The 16,801-nt window shown below is 44.6% G+C and overlaps 1 long non-coding RNA gene across 1 annotated transcript; it reads right to left on the reverse strand.

Annotated features, from left to right (window-relative positions):
* Nucleotides 1-6,894: 6,894 nt before the first annotated feature.
* On the reverse strand, nucleotides 6,895-7,933 carry LOC125506457. Its single transcript, XR_007282665.1, has 3 exons — nucleotides 7,853-7,933; nucleotides 7,690-7,771; nucleotides 6,895-7,156 (listed from the first exon to the last, which is right to left on the reverse strand). It is a non-coding gene; the product is annotated as an uncharacterized LOC125506457 (long non-coding RNA).
* Nucleotides 7,934-16,801: the final 8,868 nt, after the last annotated feature.

A 16,801-nucleotide genomic window follows, 5' to 3' on the forward strand; every position in this document is an offset into this window, starting at 1 on the left:
GAGTACGGCACATATTCAAACTGGATCATGCACTTCGACGGTTCCAAAATGTTGGCCGGACTAGGGGCCGGCGTCGTTTTGACGTCCCTCACAGGAGACACAGTTCAATATGTACTCCAGATTATGTACACGGACTCCAACAATGCAGCCGAATATGAGGCCCTTTTACATGGTCTCCGGATAGCAGTATCCATGGGCATTCAACGACTAGAGGTGCGCGGGGATTCGAACCTTGCGATATCCCAAATAAATGGAGACTTCGATGCCAAGGATCCAAAAATGGCAGCTTACCGCAACGCCGTCCTCAAAATGTCAGCTCGGTTTGAGGCGCTCGAATTTCACCATATAGCCCAAGAAAACAATCAGGCGGCAGATGTCCTAGCATGCATCGGCGCAAAACGCGATGCGGTCCCCCCCAACATCTTCCTGGAAAGGCTGTTCAAGCCATCCGTAGTATGGGAAGGGGAACATGGCAATATTAGCCCGGACCCAACCGCACTGTCCGACGCCGAACAATCTGACATAACCGGAGGCTCTGCCAATGAAATCACAACCTCAGCCCACGTACTAATAGCCGTTATCGCCCCGTGGACAGAACCATTCCTAGGCTACCTTACTAGGCAGGAACTCCCAGAGGACCAAAACGAGGCACGCTGTATAGTGCGGCGATCTAAAGCCTATAAAGTCCATGAGGGAGAACTTTATAAGAAAAGCACTACCAGAGTCCTTCAAAGGTGCATCTCCGAAGAGGAAGGGCGGAACCTGCTGGCTGAAATTCATGCCAGACTCGATGGCCATCACGCCGCAGCCCTGTCCCTTGTAAGCAAGGCTTTCCGTATAGGCTTTTATTGGCCGACGCCCCGAGCGGACGCTCAGGACTTGGTCCAACGATGCGTCGGTTGCCAGCTTTTTGCAAACCAAAGCCATATCCACCCACCGCCCTCCAAACTATCCCCATCACTTGGCCTTTCGCGGTCTCGGGGCTTGACATGGTGGGACCCCTTAAAGGCAGAACCCACAAGAAAAAATACTTACTGGTCATGGTGGATAAGTTCACCAAATGGATAGAAGCCAAGCCTGTTAAGACGGCCGAATCCGGACCTGTGATAGTCTTTATATCCAGGGTCGTACACCGTTATGACATCCCCCACAACATCATCACCGATAACGACACGAACTTTACGACCGATGAGGTAAAACTCTGGTGCAAAAACATGGGCATCAAGCTCGATTATGCTTCCGTCTATCACCCACAAACTAACGGTCAGGTCGAACGTGCAAATGGTCTCATCATGAGCGGCATCAAACCCAGATTAGTGCGCTCCCTCAAGGAATCTAACACGCACTAGGTAGAGGAGCTCGACTCCGTACTCTGGGGGCTGCGGACCACGCCGAATCGCACCACCGGATACACACCATTTTTATGGTGTATGGCGCAGAGGCAGTCTTGCCCTGCGACATAATTCATGACTCACCTCGAGTGCGCATGTACGACGAAAGGGAAGCCGAGCTCGATCGGCAGGACAGTTTGGACGCCTTAGAGGAGGAGCGCGATGTGGCAAAAGCCCGTTCCGCATTCTATCAACAGCAGGCTCGAAGATATCAAAGCAGAGAAGTGCGGGCCAAAAACTACAACGTTGGTGAATTAGTTCTACGCCTGCCGGACAAGAAAAAGGACAATCTGAAGCCCAAGTGGGAAGGTCCCTTCATAATCGACCAAGTCCTGACTAGTGGAGCATACCGCCTGCGAGATGCGTCGGATAACCGACTCGAGCCGAACCCATGGAAGGCAGCCCGTCTCCGAAGATTCTATGCCTAGCGCCGAACTCTGTGTTTGTCTCCTTCCTCTGTCCATTTTTTAAATTTTCTGTCTTACATTTCTCTCCTTCCCCTCTTTTCTTTTATAGCCCTTAAAGGCTCCTCAAGTGATGTGCTACTCGCGCTCATTAAACCTGGGGGCTTCTTTAATAGAAGCTTATTTATACGGGCTTCACGCCCACCACATGTGTCAAACTTCTGCATGTACCTTTTCTTCACCATTATATGCATCGATATGACTTAATTTTTGGCCAAGCTGGGTTGCCTGGCTCCTGTGCTTACCCCTATGTTCCCGATTGTTCGGCTAGGTGGTAAAGGGAGCACCTCTGCGATTGTTACTGCCGGATCAGCCAGATGTGTACCTCAGACTGGGTGAAGCCGAAAGCTAGCGTTCTTAAGGGAATATTCGGTCGGTGAACTAAAAGATGACCTTTTTATTTACTTATATATATGCCCCCAGATGATTTTCCTGTGTTTGCAGTCTGGACATGCACTTTAGGGCATGCCTCCCAGAGAAAGGAACCCCTGACGGAACTATTCTCTCTGGAAGATGTTTCTTACTAACCATGTAATATAACATAACTAGTTGGGCACTTGTCTGATAAAGCACTAATGACCCCTACGCTTGGTCTCCATGCATACCCCGGTTCTTACATAACCGGTAGGGTATTCGGACACACTCCGGACCGTCAGGTCCTGAGGTTGAAGCGAAAAGGTTGGCAACGACAAACGATCTACAATCCGGCTAGAAGGCATTACACATGTCAATTAAAAATTACATAGTCACTCTGACTGATTGTATTCCTCTTCAATACCATCTAACAGGCTGTCTAACTTATAGTCCTACTGGGAATACTTTGCGGCCAATTCTACTTGGCCGTACACTAAGCTTACAGGGATCTCCTTCCCGTCAGGCCCCACAGGTCCGACCTCGGCCATGTGGTTTGGGTCAGACTTCATGTACCGCGTCTTCACCATGGCCCAGGCCTCCCTAGCGCCTTGTCGGCAGGCCGATATCTTCCACAACCGGAAGCGCCGCCGAGCTCCCTTAAGCTTCTCTGAAAGCTCTCCAAGGCCCTCGGGCATGGAGTGGGAAGGCCATAAGGCTTGGGCAACGCCTCGCATCGCCTGCCGAACTCGCCCGTGCAGTTGCGAGAGCTCGGGAAGATGGTCACCCGTAGAACCGGGCATCTCCTCTGCAGGACGACCCGTTAGCATACCTCTAGACATTACTCTGTTAGTCGACTTCCTCGCCGAACTCTTCTCTTTCAAAGATTTGCTTAAGCACTTACTAAATATGCCGCGTCGAAGCCGTTAATTCTCCTTAGTAGAGTCCGACAGCTGGCCACGAACATCTTTAAGCTCAACGTCCAGCTTGGTGTTGGCATCCTGAAGATCATTCTTCTCCCGCCTCACCCTTGTCAGCATACTCTCACCGGCCTTTAGCCGGCGTAAGAGTTGTTGCCTCTCCGGATCCAGTCCGGCGCCATCTGCAATATGATTTGTCAGATTTACACCCACGCCGCACTTTGCAAAATACTAATCTTTCAAAGTATATCTTACCAGAGGGGGTCTCTTTGGGCTCCCCTGCCGCGGCTAGTGTGGCCTCGAGTTGGGCTTTGCACTCTTCCAGCTCCTGGGACAGTACGGTATTCTTCTCTGTAAGAACCTGCATAACAAATGATCCTTAAATCAGTTACTCTAACTGTTTCATGTCTCGGGGGCTACTGGTATATATATATTTACCAAAATTTTCTTACCCGTATGTCTTTTACATATTGCTCCATGGCTCTAGCTAAACCATTTTGAGCGGCACGGAGGTACGCATCTCCCAAATTGAAGGCATCTAATGCCTCTTGGGAGAAACAAGTGTCGCGGAGAACTGTCCGGCGACGCCGGTGGTTCATGGCACTCTCCACCTCGGAATTGGTGGCAGACAGCCTGTCCGCATCCTCTGTCGGAGGAGCGTCCGGTGCGCGCCTTGTGTTCGCTTCCGCTTCCGGGCTAGGCGTTGGAGCCTGGCTGGTGGAGGCACGATTGGCAACCTCTCCGGATATAGTCCGGCGAGGTCTCTTCGTCATGAAGATAGCATGAACGTTAATATGCCCTGAAGGAATAACACCAGGGAAAAAGAGGGTGCGCTATACCTTTGCACCGGCGTCTCAGTCCGGACTACATTCCTTTTTACCCCACGGGGCCCTGCGGCCCCTCGTTGGCTAGCCGCCGCAGGTTCGGCCTCCCGCCTCGGAAACCTCCCCTGCAAAACACGGTCGTTGTCAGGAAAACTGAAATGCGTGAGAATGTATTCCTTCTCAAGGGGATGAGACTCCGCTCTCTGTTACCTGGGAGGCCGGGATTAACCCTGGGTAATCAGCCGTAATGGCCACCAAGGTATTGTCCTTGCTTAGCTGATGAAACACCCCGTCAATCAGCTCCACCGATATGTTCGGATCCTCTTCGGAGTCCGGATCGAGGGACCGTTCCGGATCCTCGGGCTGTGGGGGACGGCTGTTTATATCCTTTACTTCCTGATGCAGTTCCTGCGTTGAAATCGTTAGACTACATATTTAATCATGGGAATATAAAACGGATGGGTAAGCACAATTGTCCACTTACCCAACTCGGAGGGTTGTACATAGTAAATCCGCCCTGCGGGTTGACGCGGAGGAATTCCTCCTCTTCTCCCTTGTACAAAGAGGATAAGATCTTTACTAGAGCGGCAGCTGAGGCTGGCCCCTTACGACCGTAACGGGTGGCGTCATCCTCCCCGTTAAAATCCCACATGGGGTGGCCTCTATATTGAAGCGGCTGCACCCCCCGCATAATGCATGCGGCCATGACTCCAATCATGGTTAGTCCGGAATGAGCCAATAGTCTTATCCGACCCATCAGGTGAAGGACATCCCTGTCGCCTTCTCTCTGAGAGCTCCGCGGATGCCGGCTTAGGCGTTTCTTTAAGGGAGCACTGTTGAATTCGGGGAGACCGACCCGGATAGGATCCGGCAGTGGGACATCATCTATATAAAACCATTCCGAAGGCCAGTCCTCGGATGCCTTCTTTGGAGTTCCGGATAGATATCTGGTCCCGGCGATACGCCACACTTCGGCTCCGCCCACTTGATATATAGACCCCTCTTGAGAGCGGGGCACCAAGCAGAATAACCTCTTCCACAGCGCGAAATGAGCCTCAACACCCAAGAATAGCTCGCAAAGGGCGACGAAGCCCGCGATATGCAATATAGAGGCGGGCGTGAGATTGTGCAGCTGGAGGCCGTAGAACTCCAGAAGCCCACAGAGAAATGGATGAATTGGAAATCCAAGTCCTCTTATTAGATAAGGGACGAGGCACACCCGCTCTCCTTTGGAGGGATTGGGGGTGCTCTCCGCTTGCTCTCCACCATTATAGGTGGCGAGTCCGGCTCGGACCGGGACCATATAGGCCTGAGGGAGAAATCCCTTGACCTGAAGCGACACTAGCTCGCTGTGCGGGATGGAGCACCTCTCCCAGTCTCCAGGTTTAGCACTGGAAGGGCGAGGGGAGGAGCTGCGATGGCTGGCCATATTGGAATGGACCTTTGTTGGAGGCGCTCTGATGATTACTCGCGGGGAGAAGAAGGTGTGGTTTGGATCTGAATCCCCATCCCATTAAATAGGCGGCTCATTTATGCGGCTAGGGGTGTGAATGTAAAAACACCCCGACTTTTCGCATTCGTTTGACACGTGGAAGATGGCCATTATTGGGTGTGGAAGCCAAGGTGCGCTACATTACGAAAATCGGACATTATTTAGCAGGTACACGGAATTTGGAGAAGAACCCGCCTTGCAATGCCGAGGACAATCTGCGCGCCGGACTCGTCGCCATTGAAGCCTGGTTCGGGGGCTACTGAGGGAGTCCTAGATTAGGGGGTGTTCGGGTAGCCGGACTATACCTTCAGCCGGACTCCAGGACTATGAAGATACAAGATTGAACAGTTCGTCCCGTGTCCGGATGGGACTTTCCTTGGCGTGGAAGGAAAGCTTGGCGATGCGGATATTCAAGATCTCCTACCATTGTAACCGACTTTGTGTAACCCTAACCCTCTCCGATGTCTATATAAACCGGAGGGTTTTAGTCCGTAGGACAACTTCATCATACAACAATCATACCATAGGCTAGCTTCTAGGGTTTAGCCTCCTTGATCTCGTGGTAGATCTACTCTTGTACTACCCATATCATCAATATTAATCAAGCAGGACGTAGGGTTTTACCTCCATCAAGAGGGCCCGAACCTGTGTAAAACATCGTGTTCCTTGCCTCCTGTTACCATCCGGCCTAGATGCACAGTTCGGGACCCCCTACCCGAGATCCGCCGGTTTTGACACCGACATTAACTATTCATAGAAATAAGATGGACCTTCTTTTCTGAGAGCCCATCTGAAAGGAATCTCAAAGTTAAGCGTGCTTGGCTTGGGGCTATTTAAGGATGGATGGTTGACTAGGAAGTTGATCCACTACAAGAAATATGTCAACTTGTGACCTTGACTATTGGTCACTGAAAGGTCATTATTTTTTATTTGCGACCTTTTTGTGACTAAAAACAGAAGGTCAAAAGCTGGCGGTCGTAAACTAAAATTAACGACCTTCTCTGTGAGAAGGTACAGAGAAGGTCGTAGACGTTTACGACCAAAACATGCCTATTGTTTTGTTTTGGTCACTAGCAGCCTCCTCAGGCCATGTAGGCATCCGACGTGGCAATCTGATGTGGCACAAGAATCAGCCCGGTCCAACTCGATTTTCTACATGGGCCTAGCCCAACAATTCGGCCTTTTTAATGTATTTTTTTCATGTGCTTTTATTAGCTACATGGGTCTGACCCAGTAATTCGGCCCATGTATTTGTTTAGGCAAGCCCTTTTAATATATGTATTTTATGTTAATTTTGGTTAGCTACATGGGCCTGGCCTACAATTTGGCCTTTTTATTTTCTAGCGCACAACATTTTGCAGTCAATTTATTTTTTATTTCCAGCTTTTTTCCCAGCTCCAGTTTACAGATGGGTCCCAAATGTCAGATTTTTCACAGCTTATTAATAAGCAATATATATGTATATATCAAATAGACAGAAGAGAGAAAGCATATGAAAATCTTCAAATAACAGCTAAAATAAGTTTATTACAATATGCTATACAGAACAGAACACGTGAAACTACATACAGTCATTCACATCACAACAACCAGTTTCCATACACTCATTCACATCACATCAACCATTTTAACCATCAAATCTTGCATACCTAGGAACTTCCGCTTATGTGCAGACCTACAGGAAGGGCATCTCTCCAGCATCATCTCTCGTAACCTAAAAGAAGGAACATAAACCATCATCAGAATTTGCAACTTTTTGTCATGCCAAAATATTAATACTTGTTTAAAACAAAGGATTGATGGCAAAAATTATTTCCATAGCCGTTTGTTGGATACTGATGGTAGTTTGAGTAGGTAGGCTGAATAGTTCAATGTGTTAAACAACCAGGTGCATTTTTCTCTACAGCCGAACTAGGTATATAGTTCAAAGTCTGTGAAGCATGTGACACAAAACATTTTTGTATTTCAGCATGATAGACCATAAACATAACTTGCTAATTACAGGTTTACTAACTATAGGTCCTGTTATCGGCAACCAAAAGCATTAGGCGATGAAGAACAGTACATTTTCAATGCAATTCGTTAGCCAACCACCAATATGATAGTCCATGTGGGTATTACATCAGGGACAAGCCAACAGATAAGTACATATGACAAGAAACAAAAACAAAGAGGTCGTACAACACATGGCACGTGCATATCTCCATGACACCAACCAAGCAAGGAATGTACAAACAAGAAGCGCACCTTCAGCGTCTCATCATCGGTCATGATAGGTGTGCTGGTAGGTGGTTGACGAGCCTCCCTTCTTGTCATGCTTGGTCATGATCTGGATAGCAAAAAGAGGGAGGTTAGGAACATCACAATGACAGTACTGAGATCACTCAAGCAATCCTAATGATGCATGAACCTCACAATGTTGCCAACAAGCCAAGAACTTCCTTGATCTTATCCTTGATGTTCTCTAACTCCAGGTTGTTTCGCTGCAGCTCAATATTTGATGCCGTGTGTGTACATGCATCAGGGCATACATACAATGTTCAAGTTAATATTCTCAGCAAACTATGATGTAACACCAAAATAATTACTTTAGGACTTAGGATAAAATTGATCTTAGACATGAAACTTTACAGCGCTCATTTCAACCATGTTAGATAAACTTGAGGTAAATTAGCAATAAGGATATTGGTTACAAGCTAGGTGAAGTGCAAACAAAGTCCTATTATATTGATGTATCCCAACTTGTTTAAACTAGAGCAGATCGTTCAACTTGTGCAATCTAGCAGTCTAAAAAGAGAGAAGTATGTTCATTCTCAGTTACACATTAACTAGAACAAAAATGAGAGACATTAATTAGAAAAGAAATAAGAGACACTAATATAAGCAAGAACTTTCAACAAGTACACATTAATTATTACATAGCATCTCTAGCACTGTTGTTGTTTGCATATTAAAACCAGTAGTTGTCCGCTATGAAGCATCACTCATTGACCAACATTAGTATGTCAGCTAGCAGAATCCTCATGTACTAACTTAGACAAATTTGACATACTAATGCTAGAGAAAATAATTGTTTGCACATCATCGTCCAGGACCTCCTACAGGATCATTTCACTCTAATCTCCTACCTGACTAAACTAACAAGTGCTCAGATTACCGACAAAAACAAGTGGCAGTAGCTAAAAAAGTGGCAGTAGCTCAAAAACAAGCAAAACATCTGTCCAGGTGACCCGTTCGGAGTAGCGCGTAGTAGAGCACCTGCACCCTGCATCCACGCACATACGAATCAGTCAACGAGTCCATCAATAAGAAAGGGGTCGAGATTTCAATGTGGGGAGGAAGCAGCTGACCGTCCAAAGAAGACAGGCCAGTTATAGATGCAGAGTTAGGCACACTCGATTGTCGATGCCATCGCTGTGCCGCCGCCCGGATCGGGGTGTCATGGAGGAAGCGATCTGAAGCATAAAAACTGAGCAAAATTAAAAGCATCAGTCGCTAGAAGCATGTAGGCAATAGTACTGGATAATATTTAGACCAAAAGACATTTTATATTTTGAGACAGAGGGAGTATTACATAGTTCATCAAACCCATGTCAAATTAATCTAAAAAATGAATTACTAAACCTGCCTGACTAAATCAAACTCAAACCAATGCATCAATCGACACTAGCAGTAGTACACTGAAGAAATCGACACTGAACGGAGGCAATTAATATGTACAGCTAGCACCCATTTGCCTATATTCTGCACTTGAATTCAAACCAATCACTCTATTTCAGAAGATGCGACGATTGTGGAAACAGTGGCACTGAAATATCTGTAACGAAACTATGACTAATGTAACACAATAGGACACAACGTTCAAATGTGCTGCCATGCATTTAACGCGTTGATGCAGCACATATAGTCTCACCACGATACTAAAAGCCCAGAGCAACTTTGAGTTACTGGGTAGCAAGTGGAACCAAGGTTGGTTTTGGTCTGAATTATCATACAAAGTTGTGATGGTTTCGGAATTCAGATGTGTGGTTCCATAGTCCCTCTGAAAAATTAACTTACACAATGTGCATGCCCCACTAATTTTGTGTGGCATCAACATCACAACCCTATCAATTCACAGATTGCCTAACTGTAGCACTATAGCACATTATCCCATCCAGAGTATAATTATCAGATTACTGGAAGTGATATATGTCAGCCTGTGGAGTGTGGACTGATAGAATGACATTATCTGATTGCCATGTTGTTATATAATAGATACACCTAGCCGAAGAGCTATCCGGAAACCGCGGGGCGAGAGGAGCGCACGGCGCTGGTGCGGCGAGGTGAGAGGAGCGCACGACGCTGGTGGGCCGCGGCGACCGCGGGGGGGGGGGGGGGGGGCCTGCGGAGCTGGAGTGGCGGGTGCGGCGTGAGAGCCATCAGGGGTTGGGGACGCGCGCACCGGATCCGAACTGATGGGAGGAAGGAGCGGAGCGGAGCAAGCGTGAGAGGATACGGTGCCGGCCATGGAGCACAGAGCGGCGCGACCGAGCGCTAGGATGGATCTGGGGATCGAGGGGAGAGGTAGAGGGAGAGGGTGGGTCAACGGTGGGGGTGGAAGGGGGGTTGCCATGGTGTCGATCTAGGGTTTCGGCGTGGAGAGAAGGAGAGGGTGGAGTGGAAGGCGGAGGTCGCCGGCGGGGCTGGGGCTGGGTTTGGGGGAGTGGAGATCGGCGGCGGGGCCGGGTTTGGGGTTGCGGGAGAGGAGAGGATGGATCTGGGGGACCGAGGGGAGGGGGAGTGGGTGAGTGGGGGTGGCGGCGGGCGGGGGTCGGGGGGAGGGTGCGTGGGTGGGTTAGGGTTTTTGATTCTTTGGAGAAGCTCCACCGTTGGATGGATGTGTGACGGATGGCTCAGATTGCGTCCAATTTGGTGATCCGCATGAAAGCGGTTCCTCACGTCTCATTGGCCGGCTATCTCGCACTTGAATTTCAAAATTTTGAACCCAAAACTTTGAATTTTTTTAAACATAACAATGACATAGTTTGTCAAAATGATCTCGTTTTTTTCATAAGTGTGCATCTTAGAATGGCAAACGATGCCATAGTTCGACGGCTTTCATTTTCTTTGCACAAAAAGATGATTTTCCATTTTTCGAGTGCATAAAAAGTTTTTTTTGTGAAGAAGCTACCAAATATTTGTTCCAAAATAGCACAACTCCATTTTTCAAAAATATTAGACTAGATTTTATGTAAAATTGACCAAATAGTTACATGTCAAAAGCTTTTGATCCACCTCTTATAAAAAAACAAATTTCACCCCATTCAGTCGGGGGAGGGTGGGTGGGTGGGTTAGGGTTTTTGATTCTCTGGAGAAGCTCCACCGTTGGATGGATGTGTGATGGATGGCTCAGATTGCGTCCAATTTGGTGATCCGCGTGAAAGCGGTTCCTCGCGTCTCATTGGCCGGCTATCTCGCACTTGAATTTCAAAATTTTGAACCCAAAACTTTGAATTTTTTTAAACATAACAATGACATAGTTTGTCAAAATGATCTCGTTTTTTTCATAAGTGTGCATCTTAGAATGGCAAACGATGCCATAGTTCGACGGCTTTCATTTTCTTTGCACAAAAAGATGATTTTCCATTTTTCAAGTGCATAAAAAGTTTTTTTGTGAAGAATCTACCAAATATTTGTTCCAAAATAGCACAACTCCATTTTTCAAAAATATTAGACTAGATTTTATGTAAAATTGACCAAATAGTTACATGTCAAAAGCTTTTGATCCACCTCTTATAAAAAAACAAATTTCACCCCATTCAGTAGGAAGCGGGGGAAAATTTGAATGAAAATTTGTTCAAATGATTTTGCATTGTGCACAAAGGTGCATCTTGTAATTCCAAACAATGTTTCCTAAGGAAGTTTACACTTTCTTTGCACAGAAAATTCATTTTCCATTTTACGAGTGCCCGAAATGAGTTTTTTTGTGAAGGACCTGCCATATATTTGTTGCAAAATTGGACCAAATCATTTTTCTAAAATACTAGGCCATATTTGATTCACAATTGTGGTGAAAAAGACAAATTTCCGCCGATTCAGTAGGAAGCGGGTCAAATTTGAACTGTAGCTGCCTCATAGTTTGCTATTTATTTTTTCCAAAAATCATTTATAGGTACATAAGTATCTCTTTAATCAGATAAACATCAAAAGTTTTCCAAGATTCAACCACTAGTTAGGAACGGTCAAACCCGCCTTTTTGACCGCATTTTGAAACGGGCATAAAAAATTCAAATAAAATCAAAAAATGGAAAACATTCGCATTGTGTCATTATATGTGACCAAGTTTCCATAAAAAATAATAAACTTGTAATACGGCAATTATTTTAAAAAAGTGTTATCAGAAATGAGCTATCATGCGTGAAGATTCATGGCTTTCAAGTCAAATGATCAAACTTATGGCCACATTCATGGCATAGTTTGTTCAAATGATCTAATATCATGCACAAGGGTGCATCTTGGAATTACAAACAAAGTTTCCTAAGGGACTTTTTATTTTCTTTGCACGGAAAATTCATTTTCCATTTTCCGAGTGCCCGAATTGAGTCTTTTTTGTGAAGGACCTACCATATATTTGTTGTAAAATTGGACCAAATCATTTTTTTAAAATACTAGGCCATATTTGATTCACAATTGACCAAATGGTTAGGTGTCGATCCACCTCTGGTGAAAAAGACAAATTCTCGCCGATTCAGTAGGAAGCGGGTCAAATTTGAACTGCAGCTACCTCATAGTTTGCTCTTTATTTTTTTTAAAAATCATTTCTAGATACATAAGTATCTATTTAATCAGAGAAACATCAAAATTTTTCCAAGATTCAACCACTAGCTAGGAACGGTCAAACCCATCGTTTTCATCGCATTTCGAAACGGACATAAAAATTCAAAAAATATTAAAAAATTGGGAAACCTTCGCATTGTGTCATTATATGTGACCAAGTTTCTAGAAAAAATAACAAACTTGTAATACGGCAATTATTTAAAAAAAAATGTTCTCAGAAATGAGGTATCATGCGTGAAGATTCAGGGCTTTCAAGCCAAATGATCAAACTTATGGCCACATTCATGGCATAGTTTGTTCAAATGATCTCATATTGTGCACAAGGGTGCATCTTAGAATTCCAAACAATGTTGCCTAAGGGAGTTTTCATTTTTCTTTGCACGAAAAATTCATTTTCCATTTTTTGAATGCCCAAAATGAGTTTTTTTGTGAAGGAACTACCATATATTTGTTGCAAAATTTTACCAAATCATTTTTATAAAATATTATGCCATATTTAATGCATAATTGACAAAATGGTTTGGTGTCAAAAGTTTTGATCCACCACTTGTGAAAAAGACAAATTTCTGCCGATTCATTAGGAAGCGGGTCAATTTTGAACTGCATCTACCTTATTGTTTGCTCTTTATTTTTTCCAAAAATCATTTCTAGTTACATAAGTATCTATTTAATCATAAATACATGGTTTGGTGGCGATACGTCGAGGTTTGGATGTGGCCCAGGGCCCCACCTCCAAAGTGCGTAAACTTGCATGCCCGCCGTGTGGTCACCGCATGACCTTGGCGTTGACATGCGTTCTGGGAGGCCTAGGCATGTCTAGTGGGTTGGGAACTCCCCAGGTAGGTGCTAGGAATACAATTACAACAGAAGAATCTCACGAGGAGACTGACCTATGCTCAAAGATGAATTAGCAGCCAAGTGTTTGATTAGTAGTACGGGAAATGCACATGGCCAATGGGCGTGAGTTTTGGCTGAGGATGATCATCTACTAAGGAGAATGTCTTCACAAATTTTTAGCTCAAAAGGAGGATCCTAGGTGGTACTTGCTTTGCAAAGTACCACGCTGGACAAAAATATGAATGTTGAAGCTGGGCTCAAAATAATGAATGGATTGAGCTGAAATTTGGTGGAGGATGGTTATTTGGGCATAGGAAATCATTTTAGAAAATTGATACCATTTGGACATGCCAAAGTAGTACTTCCTTCACAATGCTCTTCTATGGACAGAAACTTAGGAAAACTAGTGAGAGAGATTGGATGAATGAAATGAGCTCAAAATTGGTGTAGGTAAGTTACATAGGTATGGTCATGCGCTGGTAAATTTTCAGATCATTTGGGTAAGCCTAGCCAGTACTTACTTCACAAATCTTCTCTCGAGGTAGAAACTTTGGAAATTTCCTGAGAAAGATTTACTAGGAAAATTGAGCTGAATATTATCATGTGGCAATGATTTTGGTATGGAAGAGTGCCCAAAAAATTTGAGGGTAATAGGAGGGGTCTAGATAACACTTGCTTTGCAACATGCCAATTTGGCCATAAAATATAAATTGAACATGGGCTCACATAGATGATTTGACTGAGCTAAAATTTGGAGGAGGGTGATAATTTGGGCATATGAAGGAACTGTAAAAATTTCATGTCATTTCGATATATAAAAAAGGTACTTCCTTCACAATGCTTCTAGGTGGACAAAAACTTTGGAAATTTGCCGAGGAAGATTTGCTAGGCAAATGGAGCTGAATTTTGTCATGCGGTAATTATTTGGATAGGAAAGAGTGCCCAAAAAATCCAAGGGCAATCAAGAATATATAAATAGCACTTCCTTCATAAAGTGTTGTTGTGAACAGAATAAGAAAATGAATATTGTTGAATTAGTTTTGAACTAGGCAAGGAAGGATTTTTACATATTTGATGAAGATATGACCCAAAGAATTTATGAGATTGTTTTGGGAATTTTGGGAATGGCAGAAATATAGGTTGCTTCATAACCTAGGGCAAAAACCGCCACATGGACATGACACATAGGCAAAACTGATGAGGTCGCGCCTAGTCATAGCAACCCACCACAATTTACAAGGTTATGACCATCTATATTAGTCATGATCAGCTAGAAGTAAGGCAGCAGACCAGTGCTATCTGCTTTATGACCATTTCGTGTAAGGAAATTACGACCTTTCTGACCAAAATGGTCGTTATAGTTTAGGGTTTGGAGCCCCCCGAACAGCTTTTGACCAATTGGTCTAAAATGGTCATAGATCTATGACCAATTCTTACAGGGTCACTGACAGAAGGTCACTAGTTGACATATTTCTTGTAATGTCTCAGTTGCGCACTAGTGGGGACAAAATGCACAGAAAAGAGTAGTGTTGGTCTGTAGGACCAGTCTAAATCCAGATGTAACACCCAGGAATCGGTGGGTTTGGCCGAGGCGTTACACCTTTGTGAATCTCTACCACCATAGCGAGGCGGCCCAAGGAGGAGGGGTGGGGGGCATGGGGCACCCATGTGGGCCCATAGGGCTCCTCCCATGCCGTGATTTGGCAGGTGCCTTAGGTCCCACATTTCTTGTACCGACGCATTTTATTTTATTTTGATTTATAACTTTGTAATTTTTTGGAAGCATAGACACGAAGATAGAAAACTGGCTTTTATTACACTCTACTAATATCTTAGTCCAAAGATCATAAATAGTACTTTCTCTGTATTTAATACTCTCTCCGTTTATTTGATCTGCATATTAGGTTTAACTGAAGTCAAACTTCATAAAGTTTGACCAAGTATATAGAAAAATAATATAAACATATACCATAACATATCTATATGATGTGAAAGTAGATTCAATATTAAATTTAATGGTATTGATTTGTTATTGTATATGTTAATATTTTTGTTTATAAACATTGTCAAAATTTACAAAGATTAAGTTTGATCAAAGCTAATACACAGACTAAATAAAAACGGAGGAAGTATACGGAGTTTGACACTGGACTCTAAAAACACCTTATAAAATGAACTCTAAAAACATCTTATAAAATGTTACAGAGGGAGCACACGTTATGACAAGAAATATAGCATGAAAATGATCCAGCTCTCATATGCAAAAATAAAATAAAAATGTAGCACTAATGGTGACATATTCTTGCATATCTCATAATTAAAGGGCATTGTCGTCTGATAAAAATGGCAATCCAAGGGCAGAGGTCACCCTCTTTGACTGTCAGACGATCGAGCAGCTTCTTCTTGTTAGGTAGTCAACTTCGCATCGGGCATTAGCTCTGGAGCCGTACCATAATCCTGCAGGATAAAAATCATAATCTGCCTGGTCTCCTCTTGACCCGCTCCGCGCAGTGTATCCTAGGGCGTCCCTGTCCGACGTCTCTTCCGGGAGTCACCGTAGTACATCAATGCACACGCTTCCGCGGTCTATGTTTATTGCAGGTTCTGGAACAACTCGCACTACCTGTATCAACCTTGCATCACACTATACATACATGAGACGACGTGTTGACACGACCGGAGTCCGGAGGCAGATCCCGAACATTTCTAGTATAGAAAGCAACACCAGTCAACCTTCCTAATAATTTTTCTTGTACGTACCTGCATATACCATATGCCACAAGACGCACCCGTCAACCTATATCAAGGACGAAGAAAATCAATCTGTGGGCCCGCTTGTCAGATCGTGGACCAGCAAAATCGAATAATGCCCCTACCGTTGACAATTATGATCAGCGTAAACATATCTCTGAACGTGAACAGAGTTTGGCACGAAGGTGAATGTAATACAATGTCTTCGCCTACGAGCATCGCCAACGGTTTTCATATCCGTAAAATCTTTGGTTTAGGGGAAGTTGGACAATAAAAGCACAAGTGATCCCAAAATAAACGCGGGTTTTTTTAGGAATTTGGTGTAATCCGCCCAACTTCCTAAATATTTTAGAGATGACCCTTCCCATAAAATGCCACAGCAGCACGCCGTCGCCATATGCACTGCGTCGCTGGGCAGCATCTGCTGCTGTGCCGCCATCACTGACCACCGCTGGCCGCTGCCGTCGACCACCATCTTCTGCTCTCTAGGCCGCTGATGAAACCCGGTGCCGGTGTTGCGTTACCGCAAAAAATCACTTTTAGAGATTTTTTTTTGGAAACTAAGAAAAGACCTCACCTGTGAACTTCCCCTTAGGTTATATGGGCATCCCTTAAACCACTTTTACGATGAGTTAACTCACAGTAATTGTTGGGGACGCCATAGTCTGCTCCGGTGAATTAACTCACAGTAATTGGTGGAGATGGTCTAACCTAGACACCATAGTCTGCTTTGGAGAGAGAGAAAGAGAGAGTGATCCAGCGATGTCTCTTAGTAGGAATAATATCTTTTAAGTTCTATCCTTGTTTTAATGGTGCGTCTAGCATCGTCGAAGGACGTGTGGAAGCGTGTCTTCGTCAGATCTCGCGGGATTCGATCGGTGCTAGTCTTTGGTGGATATGTTTGGATCTGATCTTCATTCGTCTTCGTTTGAGTGTTTACAAGTTTGATCCT

The sequence above is a fragment of the Triticum urartu genome, chromosome 5, assembly GCF_003073215.2.
Source record: "Triticum urartu cultivar G1812 chromosome 5, Tu2.1, whole genome shotgun sequence".
Classification (NCBI taxonomy): Eukaryota; Viridiplantae; Streptophyta; class Magnoliopsida; order Poales; family Poaceae; genus Triticum; species Triticum urartu.